This window comes from Solanum stenotomum, chromosome 1 (assembly GCF_019186545.1).
Source record: "Solanum stenotomum isolate F172 chromosome 1, ASM1918654v1, whole genome shotgun sequence".
In the NCBI taxonomy this organism is placed as follows: Eukaryota; Viridiplantae; Streptophyta; class Magnoliopsida; order Solanales; family Solanaceae; genus Solanum; species Solanum stenotomum.
In genome coordinates, this window is record NC_064282.1 from 47,587,265 (window position 1) to 47,600,181 (window position 12,917).

Here is a 12,917-nt window from a genome sequence, read left to right on the forward strand (position 1 = left end):
TTAAGATAGATTCACATCTATACTCAGTTCCCAGAATTAGGGGCAAATCCTTTAGCCAAATGATCCCAATCTTACTCCATAAAGTTATGGATATCAGCCTCATGTTATGAACCTATTAATATAAGCACTCATGTCTCATAGTATGCTCAGTCTCGCAAATCAATGATTTACTCTCAATGGATAACAACATAATATTATTTCATGTATATTCTCATATCAGAATTCTCTAATGAATTTTTATTATGATACTTCGCCCTGAAGCTCTTTTAGTGATCCTTTTTAGTTTTGAGAGTGATGTTGTTGATAGTAGTTGTGTGATGATAGACAAGAGAGGGTTGATGTTTCTTATTGTGGTAGTGGTGGTGTGCTTATTCCATCCAAGGTTATAAATATGGAGGAAGAATGAGATGAATTTTTACTATGAATAATAGTAAGATGAGAGTAATTAGTCGGGTTTTTAGTATTAAGGAATAGAATTTCAGTTGGTAGAGATGATGAGAGAAGGAGGAATTCTTAGAAGAATTGCTTAGTAGGAGCCCACATAGTGGTTATAATACTAGGCTTGAATATTGTGTTAATAACAAGAGTATGAATTCATGATGTATTAGGTGCTTCTTGATTAAGACTCAAAGTTTTGTTGAATGCGGTGATAAGAAGCAGTGTTCTTGGGATGAGATTTATTATTGAGGCATATGGCCTGAATATTGTGATTTAGATTAGTATATTCACCTCATGTTTAACACATTGTGATTTAGAGTTAAGCTTGAACATAGTAAGAGCAAACACTTTGACTTAGACTTTGGTAAAGTAGTCATATACCCTTGTAGGAGCTATGCGTTGCAACTAACGAGGTGTGGTATTTAGAAAGGAGGGCACGGTTTAGAGGTGTTTCTAGTTTTGAAATCTATTAGTCGAATTGCTTAAGGAATAGTAGTCCTATTCTTACTTTGTTCCCAAATACCCCTGTTCATGTCAAATAACTTTAGATAAAGTGTTACTATGTTCAAACCTATATCGTTCGTGACTTATATGCTATAGACAGTTCCAAACTTTTAGTATGAATCAGTTTGCCCTATGTTAGTAGGCAAGTTCAAAAGTTAGAAAGACAGTAAGAGTAACTCCTTTCCCTTTCAGGCTTAGTTTAGACGTCATTCGAGGACGAATGATCCCAAGGGAGAGATATTGTAACACCCTGAATGGTTCTATATTTGCATAAAAGGTAGTACTGAGTGTTTCTTGATTGTGCATAGGTGTTAAGGTCAATTATTTAGTATAGGAGTAGATTTGGAGATGAATTAAAGTCACTAAAATCCCCTAGCACAAAGTTGGTGGACTTTAATTTTGTTTTCCATGAGTCTTCTTTCCAATGCCACCAAGTTTATGATCTCATTTCGAGTTTGGAGTAAGAAGTAATAATATAACAACTAGAAAGAGTTCCTTGATTGAATATTCAAAACAACTATTAATAACTATAAAGCTTTAACAAAGGAGAATAAGAAAGACTCTAATGACATAAAGAAGGAAGATGAGGAAATTTAGGGAAGAAGGAATAAGAGAGAGTAAGACAAATACTAGTAATTCACTACCTACTGATTCTTTGCATATTCTCTGCTATACGTAACAATTTCATTCCCTTCTCGGTTACTCACATATTAGGTCTCTTCTAGATAAGATCTGTTAATCTTGTATTGATCATATCATTACCTCCGCCTGAATTGAAAACCTTGTCCTCAAGGTTCAAGTTAGGTTGTTCATCAGTAGCATCATCAAAAATATTAGTCACTTGTTCATATGGACGACCCTCATAACATTTTAACAAAGCAACATGGAAAACAAAATGGATGTAGGAAGAAGATGGCAATTCTAACTTGTAAGCCACATGTCCAATTTGCTTGGTCACGCGAAAGGGCTCAAAGTATCGGTGACCCAACTTGTGGTATTTCTGTAGCCTAAGAGAATGTTGTCTATATGGTTTCAACTTAGCATATGCCCAATCTCTAACTTGCAACTGAACATTCATCCTGCCTTTGTCTGCTTGGGACTTCATACGATGTTGAGCTTTTATTAAGTTCAACTTCAAGACAACTAAGACTTCATCACGTTTGAGCATATTTTTGCACTAAGTCATCAACAAAACTACCTAATATATATCTAACAATGGTAGGAGGTTCTCATCCATATAAAACTTGGAAGGGAGTTAGGCTAGCTGAAGTTTGGAGAGTACTATTATACTAATATTTTGCCCAAGGTATCAACGATACCCATTCATAAGGGTTATCAACAATAAAACAACGCAGTACTGCTCAATACACTTATTCAAAGCCTCTGATTGTCCATGTTTTTGTGGGTGGTAGGTGTACTCATAGCAGAAGTAGTACCTTGCAACTTATGGATTTCCTTCTAGAAGGATTGAAGGAGCCTCGGGTCTCTATCAGTAACAATGACTCTTGGTGGGCCATGGAGTTTGATAACATTAGAAATAAAGGCCACTGCAAAAGATTGAGCAGATAAAGAAGCCCGTAAAGGAATAAAATGTCCATACTTGGACAATCAATCAATAACAATCATGATTGTACTCACTTAGTCCGAGTTAATGATTCTAGTGTTGAGACACCTCCTATCCAGTCAGTTCCAGTAGTAAGAGAGTTTCCAAAAGTTTTTCCAAATGATCTTCCCGGAGTCCCTTCTTAGAGAGAAATAGATTTTGGTATAGATATTCTTCTCGATACTCGTCCTATATCTATTCCGCCATATAAAATGGCACCAGCAGAGTTGAAAGAGTTAAAAAGGGAAGTTAAAAGATCTCCTTGAGAAGGGTTTTATTCGACCAAGTGTCTCACCTTGGGGCGCTCCGGTCTTATTTGTGAGAAAGAATGATGGTTCTCTTAGGATGTGCATAGATTACCGTCAGTTGAACAAGGTTACTATCAAGAATAAGTATCCTCATTCGAGAATTGATGATCTCTTCGATCAACTTCAGGGTGCCACTTATTTTTCTAAGATAGACCTCATATTTGGCTACCATCAGTTGAGAGTAAGGGATGTGATATTCCAAAGACATCACTCAGGACCCGCTATGGTCATTATGAGTTTCTGGTCATGTCGTTCGGTTTAACTAATGCTCCTGTAACATTCATGGAGCTTATGAATAAAGTATTCAAGCCTTATTTAGATATGTTTGTTATCATATTCATTGATGACATTCTGATCTATTCGAGGAATGAGGAAGATCATGCTAGTCATCTCAGAATAGTTCTCCAAACTCTAAAGGATAGAGAGTTGTATGCTAAATTCTCTAAGTGTGAGATTTGGCTTGAGTTTGTGGTATCCTTAGGCCACATTGTTTCCAGTGATGGAATTATAATTGATACTCAGAAAATAGAGGCAATTCAGAATTGGCCTAGACCTATATCCTCAACGGATATTAAGAGTTTATTGGGTTTGGCTGGATATTATAGAAGGTTTGTCAAGGGGTTCTCATCTATTTAATCACCATTGACTAAGTTGACTAAAAAAACAGTTAAGTTCCAATGGTCTGAAGCTTGTGAGAAAAGCTTTCAAGAATTGAAAAAGCGGTTGACTACTGCCATAGTATTGACCTTACCAGAAGGTACGCAAGGTTTTGTGGTATATTGTGATGCGTCCAGAGTTGGTTTGGGTTGTGTGTTAATGCAAAATGGTAAAGTTATAGCTTATGCCTCCAAACAACTTAAAGTTCACGAGAAGAATTATCCAACCCATGATCTAGAGTTGGCTGCGGTAGTGTTCGCTTCGAAGATCTAGCGTCACTATCTTTATGTAGATATGTTCGCCGATCATAAGAGTCTTCAATATGTGTTCAGTCAGAAAGAGCTTAATCTCAAGATAGAGAAAATGGTTAGAGTTACTCAAAGATTATAACATGAGTATTCTATATCACCCAGGTAAGACTAATGTTGTTGCTGATACCTTGAGTAGGTTGTCTATGGGTAGTACCGCCCATGTTGACGAAGAAAAGAGAGATTTAGTGAAAGATGTGCACCGATTTGCACGATTAGGAGTTCGTCTAATTAATGGATTCGATTGAAGGAGGAATAGTGGTGATGAATGGGGCTGAATCACCATTAGTGTCAGAAGTGAAAGAGAAACAAGACCAAGATCCTATTTTGCTTGAATTGAAGGCAAATGTTCATAAGCAAAAAGTGATGACTTTTGGACAAGGGGGAGATGGTGTATTGAGGTATCAAGGTAGGTTGTGTGTACCAAGGGTGGATGAACTTCAAAAGAGGATCATGGAGAAAGCTCATAGCTCTAAATATTCTATCCATCCAAGTTCCACAAAGATGTATCGCGACTTGAGAGAAGTTTATTGGTGGAATAGTATGAAGAAAGGTATTGCTGAGTTTGTTGCTAAATGCCCGAATTGCCAACAAGTTAAAATAGAGCATCAAAGGCCCGGTGGTATGACTCAGAATATAGAGATTCCGAAATGGAAGTGGGAGATGATCAACATGGATTTTATTACTGGTTTGTTGCGGTCTCGCAGACAACATGATTCCATTTGGGTGATTATTGATCGAATGACCAAATCAGCCCATATTTTGCCGATAAAGACTACCCATTCAGCAGAGGATTATGCCAAGTTATATATTCAAGAGGTAGTAAGACTTCATGGAGTTCCAGTTTCGATTATTTCAGATAGAGGTGCCCAATTTACTGCATAATTTTAGAAGTCAATCCAGAAAGGCTTGGGTTCAAAGGTGAACTTGAGTACTGCTTTTAATCCTCAGACAGATGGTCAAGCAGAGCGCACTATTCAGACTTTAGAAGATATGTTGAGGGCTTGTGTGATTGATTTCAAGGGTAATTGGGATGATCACCTATCTCTAATTGAGTTTGCTTACAATAATAGTTATCACTCTAGCATCCAGATGGCTCCTTATGAAGCTCTTTATGGGTGAAGATGCAAATCTCCTATTGGATGGTTTGAGGTTGGTGAAGCTGGGTTGATAGGACTAGACTTAGTTCATCAAGCTATGGAGAAAGTGAGAGTTATTCAAGAAAGATTGAAAACAACGCAGAGTCGTCAGAAATCGTACACTGATGTTAGAAGAAGAGATTTAGAGTTTGAAGTAGATGATTGGGTATACCTGAAGGTTTCACCCATGAAGGGTGTCATGAGATTTGGTAAGAAGGGGAAGCTTAGTCCCCGGTATATTGGTCCTTACAGAATATCCAAAAGGATTGGTAATGTAGCTTATGAGTTGGAGCTACCCTAAGAGTTAGGAGCAGTTCATCTAGTGTTTCACATTTCTATGTTGAAAAAGTGTATGTGCGATCCTTCACTGATTATCCCAATTAAATATGTCGGTATTAAGGATAGCTTGTCGTATGAGGAGATTCCTGTTCAGATTCTAGACTGCCAGGTTCGCAAGTTGAGAACCAAGGAAGTAGCATCAGTCAAGGTCTTATGGAGAAATCAGTTTGTTGAGGAAGCTACATGGGAGGCTGAGGAAGATATGAAGAAGAGATACCCACATCTCTTTGAGTCCAGAGACATTCCAGATCAAGGTACTAATTCTCTTATTAGTACTCTTTAATTGATATACTGAATTAGATTTGCTTGTTAGGTGTTTGAGCTGAATGTTAAATGCTACACCCACAACTTACTTAGGGTAATCTCATTCGAGGACGAATGTTCCCAAGGGGAAGATATTGTAACACCCCGTTATTTGAAAAAGCTAGAATTAGAAAGAACTATTTTTGGAAAGAATGAGAAATCTGAAATTTGGCAAATTTATGTTAAGTATGAGTTTTGGGTCAACTTCAAACGACCATAATTTTCAGTACATGATGAGTTAGGTGAGCTATAAGATATCAAATAAAAGGTCTTTGAATTATCTTTTCAATGCCACCGAGTTTTCTAACTTTTGAGCTCGTATGAGGGAGATATGCCTATTTGTAGTTGGTCTGTCTAGATATGGAAAGTTACCCAAATTTAAAAGGGGTATTATGGTCTTTTCCATACCCAATAAAGTTATTTCGTTTTTATTAATTAATTAGGGGTCTAAACTGAATTGGTTTAGTTTACGCACTCATATTCACGCTAGGGTTTTAGAGAAAAGAACTCAAGAGGAGAAAGGAGAAGAAAAAGGTCAAGATTCGGCAAGTTCTTGCAATTTTGGTTGCGGATTTTGCCAAGGGTTGATCCCTAAGAGGTATGTGAGTTCACATAGCGTTGGATTTGTTCACCCATGCTCCAAACATGTTTGTTTCGGCGTGAATTTGTCCTAAAAAGTTTAAAGTTTGAATGGCCTTGATGTATGTTCTTGAATTGCTTTCGTTCTTGAATTAGGATGAGATTAATGAGTTTCTTGAGATAATCGTGTCGATAAGTAGAGTTGTTTTGAGTTATATTCTTGTGTACATATTTTGGGTATCTGAATCTAAAGAGAAATTGAGAAAAAATAATTGAAATTAATCAAATTAAGATCAAAAAATGAGTTGAAAAATTCGTCGGGGTCACCTGGGGAAGGGCTGGCATGGCGCCCCCTAAATACACCAGAGTGACTGGGGCGGCGTGCCAGCAGTGCGCCAGAATTCAGTCTCTGAACTTTGGGGCTAGCGCCCCGCGCCAGCAGTGCACCCGGGAGGTCTGCCCCCACCCATTTTTTGTCATTTAGCCCGTCTGAGCCCTTCTAAACTGTACTAACACCTCTTGATCGATTCTAACTACTCTAAATGACTTCTAAACATCTAAAATTCAACCAGAAACATGAATCATAACCTTGAATTCATAAATTAAAATTCAAAGAAAGTTAAGAGCCAAGTCAAGAAAGTTCTTAGAGTCTTTTCAAGAAGTCTTTTGCAAATGCTTTAAACTTGTTTTAAAGACTTGAGTTTTGAGTTGAGTAAGAGTAACAAATGAAGTTCATTTTCTTCAAAAGAGTATATGGGAACTAAGTATTCCCAAAGAGTAAATGTTTTCACATTTAAACAAGAGAGGAAAAACCAATTTCCAGAAGAGCCTTTGAGCTAGTTTCTAAGTAAAGAGTAAATGTTTTCATATTTAAGCAAGAGAGGAAACACCGATTTCCAAGAGAGTCTTTGAGCTAGTTTTGAGTAATTATCTCAAACCACAGAAAGTGTTATGTTTTTAAACATATGAGCTAGTTACATTTTGGGAGTAGTATTAAGCACTGATTTGGGGACAAGTTGAGTTCAGATAATTCAAGGTCTCCATAAATCGTGTAGCCAACATGGGTAGAAAAGGGTCATACTTTTTAGATGATTCCTTAGTGATTTTTAGCATAGACTAGTGGATCCACTTAGTAGTTAGGTTCTATACCCCTGTCAAGGTATAGGACGACTCTGTCAGTGTGAGGCAAAACGCTGTATCATCACATAGCTCATAGTGATGGTTGTCAGTTAGAGAAACTCCCACAGAGATATTTTGTATTCTTATATACACAGAGTTATTTCCATTTTCATATACAAACAAAGTTTATATTGTATCCTTGCATACAAACTCAGTTACTATTGTATTTTTCAATACACAGAGTTGTTATCCACATGTTTTAAAGCTTTTCTTTATATTGCATTTATATTACTGCTTTATATTGAAATGAGTTGAGTTTGAGTTGAGACCAAGTATGTTCCTTCCGTTCCTTTCAAGCATACGTATTTTTTAGAATCCCCTCGCATGCTCGTACATTCAATGTACTGATGTCATTTGGCCTGCATCTTTTATGATGCAGATACAGGTTACCAGGATCAGCATCCAGCGCATCGTTGATCAAGTTGAGCTTTAGAGTTGTTGGTGAACCTCCTTGCTTCTAGAGGATCCCCTTTTTATTGTTTTCATTATTCTAGTTCATTAGGATGTCGTGGGTCTTGTCCCAACGTCCATCTCATTTGTTAGAGGCTTCATAGACAATTGGTTATTGGCTAGTTGAATGTTTCTTTTAAGACATTTTAAGTTTATTGCATGAGTTTATCTTTTCAGACTGTTTCTTGCTATTTAAGTCTTCCGCTAAGAGTTAAGTCAGGCCAAGGGTTTGCATGGGGCCAGCAATGGTTCTCGTGTGCCAGTCCCACCCAGGGTGTAGGCTCGGGGTGTGACAAAAATGCTAACAAAGTTTCTTTTAAGCCATTTTAAGTTTATTGCATGAGTTTATCTTTTGAGACTGTTTCCTGCTATTCTTCCGCTAAGAGTTAAGTTAGGACAAAGGTTTGCTTGGGGCCAACAATGATTCTCGAGTGCCAGTCTCGCCCAGGGTATAGGATCGGGGAATGACAAAAATGCTAACAAAGTTTCTCAGCAAATATGCCCAATAAACTAGTTATTTATTGTGAAAAAGCCAGTGATACCATTCAAGGACCTTACCATCAACATAAAATGAAGCCAACGAAAATCGACGTGTAGGGGAAACATAAAATTCAAAATATCTCTGCACTGAAACACTCAAGCCTCAGAATTTTTACCACTAAAACGAGAAAGCTCAACCGCCGCCTCAAACACACCTCTGTGGGGAGAGGACAGACGGGTTCCACTGCAATCGAATGCACAGATGCATTAGTAATGAAATCTTGCAGCAATTTCTGCTGGTTATCAAACGTAGAACAAAAATTTGCAACTTTCGTAGAGAGAGAAAAAAATTCTTTAGGGAAATAGAAGATTCAACAGATTTGAGCCTTGAATCACCCATGGGAGTTCGTTGGATGAAAGCACCAATGTAACAATATAATAATATAACAACTGCAAAGAGTTCCTTGATTGAATAATCAAAACAACTATTACAAACTATGAAGCTTAAGAAAAGGAGAATAAGAAACACTGTAATGACATAATAAAGGAAGATCAGGAAACTTAGGGAAGAAGGAAGAAGAGAGAGTAAGACAAATACTAATAATTCCCTACTACTGATTCCTAGCATATTCTCTTCTATATGTAACAATTTCATTCCTTTCTAGGTTACTCACGTTTGTAGACAAGATTTGTTAACCTTGCATTGGGACTTTTGGTTCGTTTACTTCTCCTTAGCATGGTCTCAGGCCCAAGAACATCTTCAGTTGTATTTAGGCCCAACTCGTTATCAAAATTTATAACAAATAGATTTGGAGATTAATTAAGGTCACAAGAATCTCCCAGCACAAAGTTGAGTTGAAAACTTCCTCATCAATTGAGTTTTGATATAAGATTCTACATAGGTCGAATTCAAACACTCATATCTCTCAGCATATAATGAACTAGGTGATATTTGACCTATCAAATTAAAGGCTTATTAGTCTTCTTTCCAACGCCACCAAGTTTGTCTTATTTTTCAGTTTGGAGTAAAAGGTTATGGTTATTTTACTTTAACATGTTTGGGTTGGGTTGGTGAATCACCAAAGTAGCTCACCGAATTGTCCTGAAAACCTTAAGTCTTTGTCTATTTTTGCGATCTAAAGCCCTATTTGGAAAACCACTAACCATTTCGATGAGGAGACCTCCAGATTGTCGATTTGGACGACGAGTTTCATTAAAAGGTTGTTTTCTTTGATTTTTATGATCTCCTTACATTCCTAGAAGGATATTCTTGACCTTTTACCCTCAATCAACTTTCCTAAGTCCATCTTATAACCTAATAACATCATTGTACGTATAAAAACTCTCAAAATTTCCAATTCTCATTCTTCCAAAGATCAAGAACTCCAAGAAAGGATTTCTCCACTTTCTCAAGATCCAAAGGCTCCAAGATGAATATTCTCTTCAAGAATCCTAAGGTTTTCAATCCAAGATTCTTCTCTACTCTTCATCTCCAAGAAAACCGCAAGAAAGATAAAATCTTGGGCTTTAAGTCTTCCAATCAAGTTTTTCTTCAAACTTCTTCAAAAAACTTTGTTCTTCCAAGTATGTAAGGCTATTCATAGTGTTGACTAGTTCGTCATCACATCCAACATCTAAATTCAGTCAGTAAGAGCTCAGTTCAATACTTTACCCAATATTTCCATGAAATTATTGATAGGAATTGAGTTTCCTATTCTGTATCTCTAGTTCTTAATTATAAGATTATGATATTTTATATATTGATATCCTTGAGTTGTTCATCCTTATTTTTCACATGAACCCTAGTAGATGAGATTTTATTGAAAGCCTTTGTGCATTTATTTCTATGCATTGATTTTAGAATTTAAAGTGAGTTCAAGAGTATTTTAAAGTATCTTTTGAGATGAGTTTAAGAGAACACAAATGGTTTCAAAAGTACTATTTTCATATTGAGAAAAAAACTACTATTTTAAAGAGGAGCATAAATAGTTTTCAAAAACATTTCAGCCAGATAAAGAGAAGTTTTGTTATCCCTTAAAGATATTATTATTTTTACATTGAAAAAGAGTAATATTTTCAGAAAAGTATAAAACAATTTCAGAGTATTTCAGAAACTTTGAGTACAGTTCAGTTACCTCTTAAAAAGGCTCTTTTGAGTAATTATCTTAACCTTCAGTTACCTCTTAAAAAGGCTCTTTTGAGTAATTATCTTAACCCAGTGAGTATTTTACATGAGCATACAAATATATATTTTCGGAGTAATATTGAGCACCAATTTGAGGGAGAGTTCAGATAAATCACAATCCCCATAAACGACATAGCCAGTGTAGATAGGATCGTACCGCAAGACGAATGACTCCTCACCTGCCTCAAGAAGAGTTTTTAGTGGATCCATCATTTAATTGCTTTCTATACTCCGACAAGGTATAGGGAACCTCTGACAACATGCATAAGACGTTGTATCATTACGAGGCTCATCACGATGAAATATTTTTAGAGAATCTTTCAGTTCAGTATTCTTTTATTGCATCCTTACAATAAGATCATTAAATAATTTTCATCGTAACTTATGCTATTCTTCAGTTGAACTATTTTTTGCCTTTTAGTTCAGTTATTTGTTTTTTTTCATCCCTATTACATACTCATACATTTAATGTACTGATGTCACTCAACCTGCATCTATTTATGATATAGATTCAAGTACTTAGGATCATAACAATAGGTATTCCGTTGAGATCACATCATCCGCTCGTCAACTTTTTTTGAGGCCTTATTGCTTTCAGAGGACTCTAATTTTAAGATATGTTAGTAGTATCATTTTGAGGTATCACGGGTCTACCTATCTTTATATAGTAGAGGCTCCATAGATAGACAATATTGATCAGTCTTTCAATATTCAATTTCAAATGTTTTATTTCAAACTTTATGTTTAATATTCAGTATTTTCAGATAGCTTGAGATTTAATAAACTGTTTTTAAATCATTATTCAATTTTGATGTTTGTGTAAGCTTGAGTTAGTCTTCCGCTTAGTAGTCAGCCAGAAAAATGATTCACTTGGGGAACAATAATGGTTCTTGAGTGTTAGCCTTATCTAGGGTGTAGGCTCAAGACGTGACATGGCTCCTAATCCAGTTATTTTATTAACTCAGCTTATTTTGATCTGCTTAATTTAGTTCATTTAAAAATTGTTGATATGTAGTCTTAATTGACCCTTGAGATATTTTATCTAAATATTTTTCAAAAGGAGATTTTCTTATTTGATATGTTTTATACAATCATGCTAATTTAAAGAAATATATTTTTATTAGATGCTCAAACAAACAAAGATTATAAAACTTAGTAAGAATTGGCAGGGTTGGATTATGACCTAGTTTTCAATCCATTTTAGTCTAACTTGTTACGGTCCAGGTAACTTTTGAGTAGGTCAATAACCCACCCACTATTAATAGGAGAAGTGTACAAATACCCATTTTTTGGGATGCCGTTTAACTAATATCCCCCTTTTTTGTGTACAAGTTTACCCACTATTGAAAATGATTCAAACACACGTGACTGAGGTTAAAAATTTGTGTCTAAAGTGGATGTAAAAATTGTCTTAAATCTCATACATGAGTATGTGATTGTTTTGCCAAAATATTTTTTTGCTCTTCGTATTTTAATAAATTCACTCAAACAACTCTAAATAAGCTCAAATTTGAAACATAATTTTCATATATCATAATAATCAATTGTTTGAAATAACAACAAATCTAACAAGCCAATTTTATACAATTTTAGTTCTTTTAAGAATATACGAGTTTCAGTCATACATGATTGAGACACATGTTAAAATTGACTAAAGTTCAAGTCATGTGCTTCTGAATATTTTTGCCAGTAAAATAATAATTATTTTTTTCAAATTTCAACACTCAAACTATTTCAAGTAAGCTCAAATTTGAAATATAAGTTTTATATATCATAAAGAATAAACCTCAATCATTAATTTGTCAAGACAACAACAAATCTAACAAACTCATTTGATACCATTAATTTTTTTAAAGTATGAATGAGTTTTAGTCATACACAAATGAGACATATGTTCAAATTGGCTAAAATCCTTGTGCGCGTGTTTGAAATGTTTTGCCAAGAAATCGATAATTTTATTTTTCAAATTTAGCATTCGAATCTACTCCCGATAAGCTCAAACTTGAAATATAAGTTTCACGTATAATAACGAATAACCCTTAATCATTAATTTATCGAAATAACAACAAATCTTACAAAGCAATTTAACATTTTTAAAATTCTTTTGGTATAACGTTTGTGTTTAGTCATACATGTTAAAATTGGCTATAATTTTAGACATGCCTAAAACAGAAGGGCGAAAAAGAAGCATGTGTTTTTGCCTGAAAATTTTCTAATACAATTTTCCCCTTTATGAGCAACTTTCACATATAGCAAATATAAAAATTATATTTGTATGTTATAATTATAGTTTGCATAACTGCGCTCCATAGCAAATTTTATGTTTGCTTGTGGAGCTTTTGATTTGTATAATTCGCTAGATACATCCAATTTTATACAAANGAAATCGATAATTTTATTTTTCAAATTTAGCATTCGAATCTACTCCCGATAAGCTCAAACTTG

General features: G+C 35.3%; 1 pseudogene; it reads left to right on the forward strand.

Moving 5' to 3' along the window:
• Positions 1-4,184: 4,184 nt before the first annotated feature.
• On the forward strand, positions 4,185-5,579 carry LOC125853575 (uncharacterized; annotated as a pseudogene).
• The last annotated feature ends 7,338 nt before the right edge of the window (positions 5,580-12,917 follow it).